Source organism: Rattus rattus, chromosome 4, assembly GCF_011064425.1.
Source record: "Rattus rattus isolate New Zealand chromosome 4, Rrattus_CSIRO_v1, whole genome shotgun sequence".
NCBI classification, from domain to species: Eukaryota; Metazoa; Chordata; class Mammalia; order Rodentia; family Muridae; genus Rattus; species Rattus rattus.
The window spans coordinates 31,074,983-31,091,859 of record NC_046157.1 but is presented as its reverse complement, the minus strand read 5'-3'; positions in this window follow the sequence as shown (position 1 = coordinate 31,091,859).

The window sequence follows — 16,877 nt, the reverse complement described above, 5'->3', positions numbered from 1 at the left end:
CTGCTCCCATTCTGCATTCCAAGGAGTCAGGGGTGCATGCTAAGCCTCACCATAGCCCCCATTGCCTATTTCACCTGCCAGCATTGTGGCGACAGTACTAGACCACCAGATTCATGGCATCACACTCCACTGAAGTATCGATACTGGCTAGGATCAGCCTGGCTTAATGGAATGTGCATATAAACTGGTCATGTGCTATGTCCTCCATAACAGTTCCCTCCATACCTGGCATTTCGCATGGTCTAAATGTGAAGATATTGTCATGCTTTGGAGTATATGACATTCTTACCTGTCTTACACACACACACACACACACACACACACACACACACACACACACACACACACAGGAGAGACTAAAGAAATACCCATTAAGTGACCTGGTTCTTGCCATCGCTATTATTTTCTATGTCCTGGTCACTGCTAAACAGAACCAAGTCCTTCACCCCAAGTTGTCTTTCATAGAAGTCTAAGTCTCCAGAATTGTGTGTGTTGTCGCTTATCTTTTCTTATTCTCACTCTCCTCCTGGTGCTGTTCTTGCTGTACAGTAGAGCCTGCCTTGAAATTAGAGGATCTGCCATTCTCAGAATCAGCAGATCTATACCCAGCATTAACCCCGACTGTGAAATCTTAGGAGACTAACCTGAAGTGTCTCTGGTATCTGCTGTCCCGGCCCATGAACCTGAGGCTTTCCCTGTCAGCTGTGCAGAACTGTGATGAGAGCTAAACTAGGGGATGGTGGGTGAGAAACTTCTCCACAACCTGACAAGTACCCACGACTCCACTGTGTGACCTTCAGCTTCCCGTACCTTTGCCAGTCTTTAGAGTACTGGAATGTTCCAGGAGAGCCTTCAACAGTGGGCAATTTCAATCTGATATAGTCTGAATATAACCAATTGCAAAGTGCAGACATTCCATTATTACAATAAACGTTTATTCCATAAAGTATTTCATATCTGGGCCATGGAGGTGGGTCCTCTGATAAAGGCACTCGCCATGCAAGCCTGGACCCTGAGTCCAATCCCTGGTGATAACATAGAAGTAAAGGAGTGACAAGGGCCACAACATGGCTGGCCCACTTACCCCCACTTGAGCTTATACACCTCATGCATATGCAATAATAATAATAAATATTGTTAGAAGGTTCATCTCTGGCAGGCTTTAGGTAGGATTGCAGAGACATATATTAGAATTCATGGTTGCTCCTGTTATAAATTTCACTGTTAATAAGTACCTTTACTGAGTGCAGGATAGGTTCTAGGGCCAGCATCCTACATGAATCATCTCACTAGATAGGCTTTCATCCCTGTTCTGTCCTCTTTCAAGAGCTCCCATGGGAACAGACAGGTTCCTACTCCCGTACCATCCAGTTGTAGTCATGCAGATCGTCAGTCAATTGTTATCTCCAAACCTGCTTTGTTTGAGGGGGGCAGGGATGTAGTCTTGGTTTTCTTTTTAGGGCAGCGTGATAGCCTGCACATAAAACTGTAAGAAATGTTAAAGCAGAAACCAAGTGCACATGCTCACCTTCGCCCTGTAAATATTCAGACACTCTTCCATCCATTAGGTTACTCGACAAAGGCCAGCCAAGCAAATCAAATAAAGAAGCCTACACCAATGGGTTTGCTTTTACAGGGCACTGACTTCTAACATTCTCTCCTAGTCTTAATTCGGCACTCTTCTTGCTGTTTGCCTCTGTACAATAAAGATTCACCTCCCAGGGTGGCAACACTCATCCTGCAGACAGCTAGAAAGAAGCCAGAGAAGGGTAGAAAGGGTGAAACCTCAAAATGCCAATGTCACACCTCCTGCTCCCTGGCTTTGTGTGTCTCTGTTCTGGTGCCTGAATGACAAGCCTTCATCCTTAGGTCATTCAGAGACTAAAAGAATCCAGGATTTTTATCCTTATTAAAGCAAAAGCTAATGTTAGCAAACCCAGTTAACGGTAAAACGTTACTATAGTAATCTTCTCACAGCAGATGAAATGTATGGATTTCTTCCACTTAGGAATAGACTCTGGCCTTCATCAGAGTGAGGGCTGGTCTGGAAGTCTTTGGTAGATATATGTGTAAGGGCTACCTGCCTCTAGCCCAACCTCACTAGGTGACACCTTATACCGGAATTGGTCTTTAGCCTGAGGACTACATCACGTGTGCTAATAAGCCAGGAAGCCGCAGAGCAGTCTACCAGTCTCCTATACCAGACTCTGCCCTTCCTTCTGGGCAAACCAACAACATCCCATGCCTATCTGCAAGAGCTATCAGAAATAAGTCCAGCAGTTCTTCCTGATTCAGTGAGCTGGACTGCTGTTCTCTTTGATATAAATCAGGTATCTTAGTCTGTTGGGCTTCCTCACGGGAGGACTGACCCGATGTAATTTGAGTCACCAAACCATTAACACCACCAAGTTGACCACAGAATCTAGTCACTCACTGGATCAACAAAGGCTAGGGTGGAGCTTCAAGCGAAGTATGTGGTACCAGCGTCTGGAGCGAGGAGAGCTTTGCTTAAGGCCCCTGGAAGATGCACATTCCCAATATGGATGCATCGGATAATAACCAGCCATCCCTAGAGGCATACTAAAACTGATCAGCATGTTTGAAAATAATTTTAAAGGTTAAGTTCAGTGCAACAGAATTTGATAAAGATTTCTCAGGTTGTCCTGACCACAGGATGGGGGTGGGGCTGTTCACTGCTCTGAAGTCAGGAACCTGTTGAAGAGTTACTGACATTTATCTTTAGTAACGAGTGTTATCTTGGGTTGCACTGTCAGCGCTATGCAGATTTATGGAAAAGAGGAAAATAATCTGAATTGACCTACTGACAGGCATCTGCCCTCTTGGGCTACAATTCCAGAGTGGATTTATCACACTTGTCACCAGAAAACACTACATATGGGGTAGGTCACTTAGATAATGAAGAGAGCTGCACTTGGTGTTTCAAGTTCTAATTACTATCACAAACAGTCTTCAGTAAACAAGGGGCCTTTCGGAACTAGGTCAGTCGCCTGCCAGTCGAAGGTGGGAGGCTACACAGTTGCCCCTTCATGGGTTTACCCAAAACATTTCTAGGATCAGATCTCATGGGACCACACAACGGCTGCTTTTGTGACCTACACTGGATTGAGTGTATCTCCTGGAATTTGGCTGTAGAAGGTGATTAGAGGAGACCCCAAGGGACATCCTCCCTGGGAATCCATAACATCAGATTTGCTACAGTGACTTAGGACTGAGCCCTGTCCCCAACCCAGATGTGTCTGACAGCCGTGAAGAGATGGATTCTTTGTCTTCCTCAGAGGTTAATTTCCCTCAATGACATGCAGTAGATCTATGAAGCCCCGAGTTACACACAGTTTTTCAAGTGAATGGACACCATTGCTTTGGTTTTCAGCACTATTTTCAAGAACAATCAGGATATTAAATCCAGTCGAGTGTATTTATCAAGCTAAAGTAAATTCCTCTCTGAAATCTTATGAACCGCCCCAGTGTTCATTATGTTTTAACTAGAGGCAGCAGAAGTTTATTCTGCATGCATTAGTTTACTGCAGGGTACCCCATGGCTCAGTCGCACCTCTGTACTCTCACATGCTCTCATGAGACATAAGTGCAAAGAGTCTCTTCGATGGAGTACATCAGCACCCAGAGTGTCCAGCGTCTTTGGTTTCACGGTATACTTGAAATCCCAAATCCTCTGTAAAAAGTGTATGTTAAGTAGCAGGTATTGCTACCAGATCCCCAAATTATTCCATTTGTCTATAAAAGTTCCTATTGCTTCTCTCCCTTCCACTTCCAGCTCTAAGCCGGCGCTACAATATACCATCCATCTCCAGCCTGTTTGCTCGCCCTCCATGTGGTCCTCCCCCCTCAACCTGTCTACTTGGCAGCTTTGTCCCTTCAAGTCTCTGTCTCACAGGCTGCACCAGTGGTAGTGGGAAATAAGATGTCTAAGGGCTATCTTCAAGCGAGAGCTTTCTTTCAAAGTGGTTTTTACTAAAGCCCTGGGCTTAGAAATGAGAAACTCTCTGGCTATTATATTTTTCTATTCTTGTTTTGCTATTTTTACTTCTGGAAAGTGATCTCTGTCTGAAAAGAGGCTTTCTCCTGGTTTTAACTCTCTCCCTATTAACCCTCTCACACGGAAAGTCCCACCTTGTGTTCTGAACTTCCTACTCTGACCCAAAATTAAATCTCACAGTGGAAATCCCAACTCTTGTACTTCTACTTCAAAATAGTAATTCTTTCTGCAGAGGAAACTCTAGCTGTTGCCCTGGAAAACCAGTGAGGCCCCACACTGGCTCTGTCCAGATCTCATAGCAAGCCTTGCTTCTTGGAGTCTAAGCTGAGGCTAATGCAGTTGCTTCGCAGTACCTGGGTGTTGAATCCCAGATAATGAATGGCAGAAGTGTTTTGCACACTGCCTGTGCTTCACTAATGGACAATGGGTAATCTAGACAGCCTTCAAGTAGGAGTAAGTCTAGCTCGATTGGGAATCCCTTTACCCCCACTGTTTGCAAAGGAAGCACTCCTTGCTGTCTTTTTATAGTAGAGATCCATTGCTTGTTTTTGAAATTCTTTGCATTTTGTTTGTTGTATAGAAAGAGTTCAATGCTGTGTATTTCTACTTGTGAGAAAAGACCGAAGTTATAAATTTAAGCATTAGAACAGAAACAGTAGTGTAGTTGGGTGAATAAAATTCAATCAAAGACGTTGCGAAATACAAAAATAAACACAAAGATCAGCTTAGACTTTGATATTATATTTTGAATACTAGATGTCAATCTGGGGGTTTTAGACAGTCTTTAAATTTCCAGAAATTGTCTTTTATTTTTGCATTTTGGACTATATGGCTCTAGATATTTTGAATAAAGTTTTTTATCATCTAATTTTTTATTTCTGTTCTCAATAACTCAATTATTCAAGGTACATATGAAATCATTAACCCTAACTACCTGACCATGGAATTCACAAACTATAAACAGTCTGAAATTCTTCTGTGCTTGGGGCCTCCCTAAAGACACACAAGAGTGGTGTGTGCTTCAAACAGTACAGAAAGTGGAAGGCATTGCTGTAGCTACTTATAAAAACCACATGGCACAGGCTTATTGTTCATTTGTATATGTGTGGTGTGGTTATATGCATGTGAGTGCAGGTGCCCTGGGGATAAAGTCATCAGGCTGCCCTGGAGCTCTAGGCACCCTGATTCAAACTCGGGTTCTCTGCGATAGAATATGCTCCTAACTACTGGGCCAGCCTTCCTGGGCCCAGTAATACTTTTAAAACGCTGTTTCCAAATTGTTCATCATTCACTTATTCCTTTAATCACTTAAAAATACCTTCCTCTCAGTAAATTATGTCAGTGATATTGTAAGTGGCCAATAAGTGTTGCTATACATCAAAAGCAAATAAAAACATGGGCAGCTATGGAAGATTCCAGAATTTTTCCTGTCAGTGCCTCTGAAGTCTCAAAATCGAGGAGCCATATTTTAAGAACATTTTATTATTGAGATAAACTCATGCTCATAAACTCAAAACCATAACTTGTAAAAAGTATTAAATTTCATAGCTTTTAGTATATTTACAGGTTTTGAAGTCATTACCATAATGATATTTCAATTTTGTTCATTACCCCCAAAATAAACCTATGCACATTTCCTTCTACGAAGTCCCTGACTTGGTCCTGGAGAAGCCACATTCTTCTGTCTGTCAGTTGTTTGTTCTGGGCATGGTATATATTTGGCAGTACACAATAGGTAGTTGGTCCTGGGAGAGTCAGTCTCTCATTTGCCCCATGCTTCCCAAGTTAACCTTGTTGCTTCATGCACTTCCCTCATTGCCAACGTCAGTTCACCATAACAGGTTGTGCCCATTAGCACTGGACACTTGGGACATTTGCCTTTGGGAAGTAATTAGGAATTATTAATGAAACTGCTATGAACACTGGTGGTTTGAGTAGGTATGTCCCCAAAGACTCGTGTGGCACTGTTAGGAGGTATGGCCTTGTTAGAATAGCTGTGGCCTTGTGGGAGGAAGTATGTGGAGGTGGGCTTTGAGGTCTCAGATATACTCAAGCCATGCCCAGTGAGAGAGTCACACTTTGCTGTCTATGAATCAAGATGTAGAACTCTCAGCTCTTCTAGCACCATGTCCGCCTGCACACTGGCATGCTTCCTGCTGTGATAGTCGCTGGGGTCCAGGAATTACCTCACAACCACAGAACACCAGTCTTAGTCAGACAGGGATAGTGTACTGAGCATGTGCCCCAGGACTGACAAACCAGGGCCATAGTCCAGAATTGAAAACTGAACCATGACCCCAAGTTCATATCCTACAGGGTTTTTAAGCCCAAATCCACAAACATATATGTCAATTTATTTTACCAATCAGGATTTAGGGATAGGAGATTTCCTCAGGAACATGTCTTCGTTGTACAGTTATCCTGCTCCCATTGGTTGGGATATTCAATGGTGACAGGGGACTTATATTCATGTCTTCACTTGTCTACCAGAATGTCAGTAATTCATGTTCATGTCTCTGCAGAGGTAGATATCAGTTTTCAGGGAGATCTTGGGAACTTAAACTTTACTCACTTTGACCACTATTCAAATTCAAAAGTCTTATTTAAATAGTTTCTTATATTGGTGCGGGTGTCTATTATGTTGGGGTCACACCCAGCAGCTGCTTATACCATAAAAGCTTATGCATAGGTGCAAGAATTGCTGTTGGGTGGTTGTTTTGGGTCCAAACTTATTGTGGGTCTCTATACAAAACAGTTCTACTGTCTTCTATCACGATTAGTTTCCAAGTGCACAGAACATAACAAAATGTCATCAATCTTGGCATTAATAAGTTTCCTAGCAGAAATATATGAGATTGTTTCCTTATAATGGCAGGCTAGCCAGGTCACTACTTCCTAGGCCATAAATTTCATCTAAGCCTTAATACTTTACCTAGACTTTACCATTCCATCTGGGTCTTAATGTTTTATCTAAGCCCTAACAATAATAATGGTCTGAACCTCTGAACTGTAAGCCAACCCCAATTAAATGTTTTCCTTTATAAGAGCTGCCATCGTCATGGTGTTTCTTCACAGCACTGCAAACAGGAACTAAAACATGTCCGTACAGTTTCCATGTGGAATGGCTTGACTTCCCTTGCACACATCTAGGAATGGACCTACAGTTTGCATGGCCACGGTGGCTTATGCTTTTGGCTTTTTCAAAGCTGCTGTACCATTCTCACCAGCATGTTCTCTTCAGTCTTGGTGATGATAGCAACCATAATATTGTATATGTGTTGCTGGGATTTTCCTGCTTCCTCACGGTATTCAATTATTTACTCCACCTCCTTAAGGAAGACAATAATCCATCAATCACTCCTTTCTCAGGAGCAGCGTGAAAACAGGCTACAGACTATATCGCACCCACAGTTAGCCGAGTTCTCACTGAGAGGATGGACTTAGGAGACAAATGCACCCAAACAAGCATTGTAAGAACAGGTGTCAGAACACGAAGAAAGCCATGAGCCTGTAACAGACATGGGAAATTGGAGAAAAGGAATCAGACAGAGTTGACAATTTGCCCCACCACATACTAGTCATGTGCTATATGCCCGTAGTTCCAGCACTTGAATGTATCAAGATTTCAAAGTATCAGGATTTCAGAGTTATCATTAGCTACATATCAGGTTCAAGGCCAGCCTTGGCTACACAAGACTTTGGGTCAAAAGAAAAAAGTTGACGGACTTAGAGAAAAAAAAAAAAAAACAAAACAAAACAAAACAAAAAAAACCCAACCAATCCATGGGGTTGATTCCGTTGCTGATTCCTTCATGAGTACCAGTAACTAGGACCCATTTTGAGCTTCCAAGGTGATGCCGCTGAGCCAGCATTGAGAGCTGGAGTCATCTGCCTCCCACAAATCCCTGATGTCAGCCTCCCCACCCCCACCCCTGTGCTTAACCCACGGGAGCCAGTAAATACAACTAATACCTCCATCAGGACTAGTCTAGGTGTTTTACAGATGCCCAAAGAGAAGGGGAAAGTTTGCCGCTTTCACCGTATCATTTACCCATCACAACCTTTTACTGTCAGTTCTTCTTACCTTAGGATCCTAGCCAGCTAGCCACAGGTTTGCTTGTGTTTTCCTGTTTGTTTCTTTGATTGATTGGTTGGTTTCTTGGTTGGTTGGTTGGTTGGTTGGTTGGTTGGTTGGTTGGTTGGTTGGTTAGTGTTGTTTAATCACCCCAATATTTGTAGTCTCCAAAACTTGAACACAAACAACAAACAAAAATCCGTCACAGAATAAAAGCAAGGAGAAACACTCTGACCTCCTACACAGCCCCACCAAGAAAAGTTCCCTGGAAGTACATTTATCTGGAGGTTACATGGGTGGGAGATGGTCCTTCAAACCCAAACACAGACATACGTGTTCCACACATATGGATCACTTGTGCAACAGTTTAAAGCTTGAGAGTAAATGACAACAAAAATTCAAAGAACTTGTCTCAGTGGTTCGACATGCGTGCAATGCCTGATCAGATGTCTGGCCTCTCTGTTTCTTTGCTCAAGAGATGCCAAGAAAAGCCTTTCCACCAAAATGCAAGGGGCAGCGGGGGTTGGGGTGGGATACCCTTCTATACCTTCTGAAGTTGTTGCAAAACGCTCTGGAGAAATTCGATGGTGAATCACCCAGAAAATAAGCAGTTCATAACTTGGGCTTTAAATAGCCCTCTGCAATTCTAGTCTAATGTTTCCCACTTGGCATTGCTTTGTGTAGTGTATTTAAGTACGACCACGCCTTTTTGTCCACAGTCTCCTGGGCTCCTGTCTTCTCTAAATACTTTGCCTTCTGCTGTATTTATGGCACAGAGGTCAGTGAGGGTCTCCCTCTTTTGCCCTGGCAGATGTGTGCTCCAAACAAAGTAAAGAACAACGCAACAACTTTGCTGACCTAAATTGCTACCTTGCTACCTTTGTATCAGCTGGCCTGGTCTTCATTGCAGGGAGGCATAGGGATGCTGAGAACTCCCCATGGCCAGATCAACAACTGGAGACTTCCCACACAGGCATGAAAAGAGATTGGGCCTTGCGCATTCTGGGACTAATCGTGAGCTTTGAGAGGCAGCTCTGTGACTTCTTTTCCTGGCTAAAGGAAAGGCAGAGTCTTTTCTTAAATGTAAAAGATGTACTGACACAGATGTCCCCTGCTGTGAGCCAACAGACTTCCAGGATTTTCCTGGAATAGTCCTTTATTCCAAAATAAGCTTGGTTATCCCCATAGAAACCTCTCAGATGGGGTACCACTATAGTGGGTTCAGTACCCAGAGTCTGAATTCAAACATCAGATGGTATGGGTGAAAACAGGGACTATGGGATCATGGCCCTTCCTCCTCACATTTCAACCTATCCTGTGTTCAGGAGTCGAGGGTGGGAAATGGTGCCACTGTCCAGCTCTCTGCTGTGAATACAAGAAATCCACTCTCTACAGCTTCCTTTTCTTTCTTTTTTAAAAAGATTTTACTTATTCATATGAGCACACTGTCCTGTCGCTGTCTTCAGACACACCAGAAAAGGACATCAGATCCCATCACAAATGAAACACTATGTGGTTGCTGGGAATTGAACTTAGGACCTTTGAGAGAACAGTCAGTGCTCTTAAATGCTGAGCCATCTCTCCAGTCCAATGTGTAGACCAGACTGTCCTCAAACTCGTGATCCTCCTGCCTCTGCATCCTTCAGCAAATCCTACCGGCTTACACCACCATAACCGTCTAGCTGCTTGTTTCTAAAGAGGCAATGTGAGGTTGTCAGGAAAGCAAGGTTGTGCCGCTTTGCTGTGTGGACAGGATTCCAGTACAGGAGAACAAGGTATCCATCATCAAAGGACAGGTGGGGGAAACATCTGAACTGCGGCTCACCAGGATGGGTGGTGTGCAGTGGAGTGGTATATGCCTGTACGTGTGCAAGTGTGTGTGTGCGTATATGTATTCAGGTTGTGTTCTCAGACAGCAAAAAATAAAAAAATTTCGGAATGTAGGATAAATATCAGGCATCTACAGCTGTGGAATGTAAGGCAGGAAGTAGGATCAGATGGGGGAAGACGCAAACTAGCCCCACTGCATAGGACACTCCAGAAGGCAAAGCAGCCGTCTGTCACCTTGGCAAGACTGGCAGCTGGCTTTGCAAGCCTTCCCCTGCAGGGGAGCCCTGTGGCAGTGCTTCAGACCTGCCTTGGTACACTCTTAATGCTGACTGGTTCACTTGGGGGATCTACTCCAGGGCACCTCCTTCATGGTCTTGGTGGACCATACGTATGCACCTGGCTTTGGGGCTAAGACTGATCCACTATGTCTCCATTTTCATTCTTTATTTTAGATTTGCCTTATTCTAAATGGTCGAATAGAGGTAGTAGTTGGTCAAGGAACATAATGCTCATTCTCATCCTTGAGAATTTAGAGCCCCGATGACCACATCTTTCTAAGGCTAAAATTACCCTCTTTATGTCAATATCAAGGGACACCAGCCAGACTCTAAGGGTACACAGACGTCTTTCCACACTGGGTTACAGCATCCTGAATCTTCTTACAGATAAGGATAATTAGCTCTGTCAAGTTGGTGGTATCACTCCAGTTGCTCTCTAGACAGACATAGCTTAGACTCCACTGGAACTCTCTCTGTCGAAAGTATGTGTCCCCTTGGTAGATGACCCACAGTGCTCAGAGCTCAGAAACAGAAGGGTATCAAATTCCTCCATGAATCAGAGCATGATGGTCCATGGGCACACTCCTGGTCCCACATTTGATTTTGCTCCCATGTTGTCTTTCTATCACAAACACAGTCTCATGTAAAGATCTTGAACTCAGTGTGCACATTCTTTCCTGGAGGAGAGCACCCATCTCTGTAGGTTAGAGCTTTTATGTCTAAGATAGCACACCAAGCCCCACTTCAATTAACAGTAACAGTGATTTGTGTCAATTTCTAATTGTCACCTTATATGAAATGCCCAATGAATCCCACACTGTTGGGCCTACATTCACTTTCTTCACTGTAAACGAACCCCTCTGTGTGAGTCAATGTTGTGACATGTATGGGACCATGTCAGAGACCCACATACACCCTAAGTACACAAATTGCAATAAGTTGCAATGTTTGCTGAAGCCTTAGAGAAAGGAAAGGAAAATCAATATGCAGGATGCGTCCATTCATTCCCAAGACTACCAAGGATGTTTGTGTGTTCATTTCTTTGCCATGCTGGAGACTTTGATGCTGGTAGGTTGGCTATTGAGTGGCAGCAGTAATTTGGAAGGATTTATGAAAGTGACAGTGCATACTGCTGGCCCCATTCATAACGCCTGCCTCTGCCTGCCTTCTTGCTGCGCCATCTTGTAGAAGAAACCAATGTGCTCAAGAGAGCAAGAAGGGGTCAAACTCAGCATTTTATGGTAGCATCAGCCCACTTATTTCCCTTGTTAATTTTTTCCTCTTCATACTATTACACTGACTATTTGATTTCAATGTAAGATACGGAGGGAAAAGTGTACATCCCATGGAACTTCCCTAAACAAAGTTTCTCTTGTAAACAATTGTGAAAAGCACCCCCATATCACCATAGTACTGATCTGAGAGAAAGGCACAAGTGTAACAGTGGCAGAGATGTATAGACTACGTGAAGCATGGATTGTGTGCCTTTGAGTCTTGCTCCTGCTTGGTCATAAGGAGCTTCATCTAAAAATGGCCTGCTGCCAGGCTATGAGTTGGTGGGTCCTGAGAAGACTCAGTACATGAGAAGAATGACCAGTTGCTATGCCTGGTGTCCCATGATGACACATGCCATCTCTGCCATGTTAAGAATAGCTCGGAATCTTTTTTTTAAGTCATAATTATCTGATGGAAAAGTCCTACACTTGTCCTGGCTTTCAAGGCCTCTGCTATGACTTCTACCGTGAAACCTTCAGTAAGGTTCACAGAGCTTTTTTTCCCAACACAGCTCAATCTGGATGCGCTAGAGACCCCTCTCCTGCCAAGAGTCTCACTCGAAGGCAAAATGTGTCTTGTGCAGCCAAATATGCATCACAGCGGGCTCCCAGGTATTAAATTTCTGTCTTTAGAACATGAAGAGAAGACATCAGTCTTTTACTTTATTTCTTTATGGTAGATGATCCAGATTTAAAGAAAAAATAGTCTAGTTACTTTCAACAACCAGAATTTTAAACAATTTACTGGCGTGTTTAAAATAAACTTGTAATTCCACTTTGGTTTTTGCTTACTTGTTTTGTTTTTTTGAGACAGGGTCTCACCATATAGATCTGACTGTCAGAGAACTCACAGAAATTTGCCTACCTGCTTCTACCTCCTAAGTGCTAGGATTGAAGGTGTGCACCACCACACTCTACTAAACTTAGAATTTCACATCTTAGAATTAATATAGAACTTATCTCTGGAATTCATAATGTTACTGGAAATGGCCTATAGCCTGCCAAACAATGTCTTGCTTGGCCAGCTCCTTACACATAATACTAGAGAAGTAGTGGGTAAATGGGATTCTCTTTGGTATATTCAGACTGTAAGCATCTTTTCCTACATTTAGACAAAAGTAGGATGATTAATATAATTCTGGTTTAAAACTATAACTTTAGATATGTGTTGTTGTTCATACCTGTTATCCCAATGCTCAGGACATGGATACAAGACAATCATAGACCAATCTCAGATGTATAGTAACTAAGTCCAGCCTGACTTTATGGAGACCCCGCCTTATCAATGATCGGCATGGCACGGTAAACCTAAGAGTACAGTAGTGGTGCACATACCTTGATGGTAACCATCGACTCTAACAGTGGCTCAAGACCCACTCAACAAGAGGGATTTGATACCTGGTACTGGAAACAAAGATAACTACTCAGAACTTGTGAAAACATAGTAATTGGAGAAGAATCAATAACCACTCATTTAGTCCAGCAGAGTCCCTAACAACAATCTATAAACATTTGCCCTTAGACCCAAACAAAGATAAGTGTAGCCTTCTTTCCCTCCTTGAGGAAACTTCTTTTTGCAACAGAGACTATTAAAACTGTAAGCTATAAAAATGCAGAATTTTAGACCCCAGTCCCAATAGATGGGTTTACAAAACACTCCTGCATCCAAGGATCAGGGAATATTACACAAGAGGGGCCAGAAAGGTTGTAAAAGCCAGAGAATTAGGGAGTTCGCTATGAGATAATGTCACAAGCTCTACTCATAAAGTCTCACCAATACATGGCACATGTACCATGCCACTAAAGGAAGGTATGGGACTGGTGAGGTAGGACATGCTCAAACCCTGGAAATCTCAGAGTTTGAGAAGACAGGAGTAGGACTAACTCCTTCCCTCACTCCATGTTTTTGGGCACAAAACTACCACCCCCAAGTAGGTGACTATGGGACACCAGCCAACGTAGCACAGCACCTGGAATTCTTCTCCATGCAAATAGAGCATCACCAGCATCTTAGCCTCAGCCAATAGACAGTATTTACCCCCAAAATCACATCCCACTTCCCAAGGTTCATATAGTCCCTGTCCACATGGACCAAAGCACACAAGTTATTTCAGCAAGGATCCTCTGAGACTAGCTGCTCTTAACTAAGCTGTAACACTTGGGGGAAGGTTCTCTCCCTGGACGTACTCATCATTGGACCTTGGACCCGCCTGGCTGGCTGGGCTCCTATGGCTCACATCAGAACACTGGCTTCCGACATTGTTATCACTACTGCAGCCACTGTGGGACCAGGATCCCTGCAGGACCCAGGTCACTTGCCCTGTGCTGACTGTCTAAACCTTTATTTTTAAAAAACACAAACCTTTTTATTTATTTTCTAAGAGTGGTAAGAGAGTATTCATTGCAGGACCAGAGCCCTGTGGATCCTATTCCCAGACTCTGCTTCAGCCTCCCATGGTCTGGTGCACAGCAAGGTCTGATGCCCCAAAGGGAAGGGGCAGACTGCGGACCACAGTGACTATAATTCAGACTGCTCTGTGGTTGAGTGGAAATCCTATAAGCTATGGGAAATGTATGAAAACCCATGAACTCCTCCCCATACAAGGTCGTGACCCAACCTTATTGGACCAAGCCAAATTTGTTACTTCTGGTTCATTCCTGGCATCAGCCAGTATACCTTAGCAGGACTCACAGCTTCTTTGGTGTAGAGTTCTGTTACTCTCTTATGCTCCGCTGGTTATTATTTAATCCTGCCTATGGGTCTGGAGGCCAGGGTGAAAGACGGAAGTTATGAATTACGTCTTAAAAGAGAGAGATTTCAGGTTTCCTGACAAGAAGCTCTAAGTGGGGAGAGATGGGTTTCTGCTGCAGGCTCTGAGGCATTGCAGAGTCCACAGTGCACCTGCTTTGTCACCAGGGCCTACGGACTGAGCCGTTTACATCCCAGCACACTTGTCAAGATACCATAATTCAGGAGACTTGGGTTTTACAGAGAGATCTTTCTAGATGTTCCTTCTTTCAGGGTTCCATTTTTTTTTAACCCCAACCAGGTTTGAAGAGCAAGTCATCCCTGGATGGTCACCTCAGAAAATTAGTGATAGGTTTTGCATTGACTGAGAGTTTCAGTTTTTTTCTGTCCTCCTGAAGGAAGATGTGAGAGCCTCTTAGTGACAGAATGGGGACATCCTCTGGTTGTCATACCTGGCTTTCAGTTGTCTAGAGACTCCACACAGTTGCCCACTGTCTTTAGAACATCAGTATTGGTTCTCAGCTGCCATTACTATTTCCTTCCACTCAACATAGACCCCATCAGCTAGTGCATTCTTCTCCATGACTAAAACGTCTCATGTCACCTATGGGGGCTGTTGTTTGTGCCTGGTCCTATCAGATTTTTTGTGATGGAGAATTGATATTTTACTCTACTACAGGCTGGCCTGCAATTCCCTATATATCCAAAGCTGTCCCTAATTTGGAACAGTTCTCTTACTCAGTCTCTCAAGTGCTGGACCTCAGGCGTGAGCTACCATGCCGAGCTCTCCATGTTCTCTATTTTTTGAGTTGAGTCCTCCACTCAGGTATCACATCAGGTATCAGGATTTACCGCCATAATTTCATTAGATTAGCTGCCTTCTAGGACCATCCCAAAACAAACATAGGTAATCAGATTTAGCATGGTGTCCACCAAGAATGAATATCTGTGGGCAAAGGAAGTAAAAAAAGCATAGAATATGTAGTCCATTTGTGCTATTCCTATGTGGGGCTAACATGCATAGCTGGGCTTTCTCAGTCACTGGATACACACTACCCCGAGAAGGGCATGTCCTTGAGAGAGGAGGTCCTCAACAGTGGGTCAGCCATGGGGTTGGGAACTGGAGAAGCTGGTCCTGCCTGAGAGGAGTGTATTTTCTCATCTGCCATGATCAGAGCTGAACTGGAGGACTATGGAGTTGTTTTCATTCTGGTAAGTGGTTATCAATTGCTTTACAAGCCAAAACCATTCTTTAAATGGCAAAATAATATTTGTTTTCTTTCCGTGTTTTTCCCACTCAAGGGGTAGAGATTTCTATTTCTTTATACAGAGGGAAATTTACTCTGCTCCTTTCTGAACTTTTTCCTGGGCATTTAAATCTGTTGTTCTGAGAATAGTTTGAATAGGAGGAATTTTCTGTTCAAACTTAAGATGCTCCACAATGGAGGTTCTAAAAGAAATACAGATATGCAGGAAGGAGGGAGAGGGAAAGGGAAGAGGGAGAGGGACAGAGATAGAGACAGAGACACAGAGAGACAGAGAGACAGAGGGAAGGAGAGGGAGGAGAGAAGAGGGAGGAGGGAGGAAGTAGGAGGGAGGGGTAGGATAGAGGGAGAGGAGAAAGGAGAAAGTCCTGGTGTGGTGGTTTGAATAGACCTGGCCCAGGGAGCGGCACTATTTGGAGGTATGGCCTTGTTGGAATAGGATAGGTATGGCCTTGTTGGAGGGAGAATGTTACTGTAGGCATGGGCTTTAAGACCCTCATCCTAGCTGCCTAGAAGCCAATCTTCTCCAGTTTGATGTAGAACTCTTAGCTCCTCCTACACCGTGCCTGCCTGCATGCTGCCATGCTTCCACCTTGATGATAATGGACTGAACCTCTAAATCTGTAAGCCAGCCCCAATTAAATGTTGTCCTTTATAAGACTTGCCTTGGTAATGGTGCTCTGTTTACAGCTATAAAACCCTAAGAAACGTGGAGTCCAAGAAGATAACTACAGAAAGTGCAAATGCCCTGTGTTTCCAGCCGTGAAGATGCTCAATGGTGGACACACACAACTGTGGAACACTTGGCCTGGCTTGACAGGTGTCAGAGCAAGATGATAGCACCCTGGAGCTTTGTGAGCACCCAAGGATGATGCGAGCTACAAGATTAGAGCTGTGCATGTCTAGATCACCTGGAGGGAGCCAGGCAAGGCTTTAGAAGTAGCTTATGGGAAGAAATCAGTGGCACAGAAGTGTAATATCTAAGTGTATGGTCCGATTCTAGCTGTGTCTTCCCTGTAAAGGAACCCAGTGTGCACCCCTCTCCTTCCTCACTTCCTTCCTGTCTCAGGCCATCTGGACCCCTTCTCTCCAGATGGATGCTGACAGTAGGGTAAGCATTTTCTGCGAAGCTGCCTTCCTGCACCTGCTTGTCCCTCTGAGGTCAGCAGCAGGCGTGCTCTCCTCCACACCCATCCTGTTTGCTATTTCTTACATTAATCTGATCTCATTTCTTGTCCCAAGCAGGTTATTTATAGCATCACTTTAGGAAAAATAACCCACCCTAATACTGTTTTTGTTTTATCCTCAGAGTTTTCCTTCCCATAGTCAGTTGCTTCCCTTTCACATTTGCTTACATTGTATCATCTTCCTCCAGTTCCCACAGATCCGAG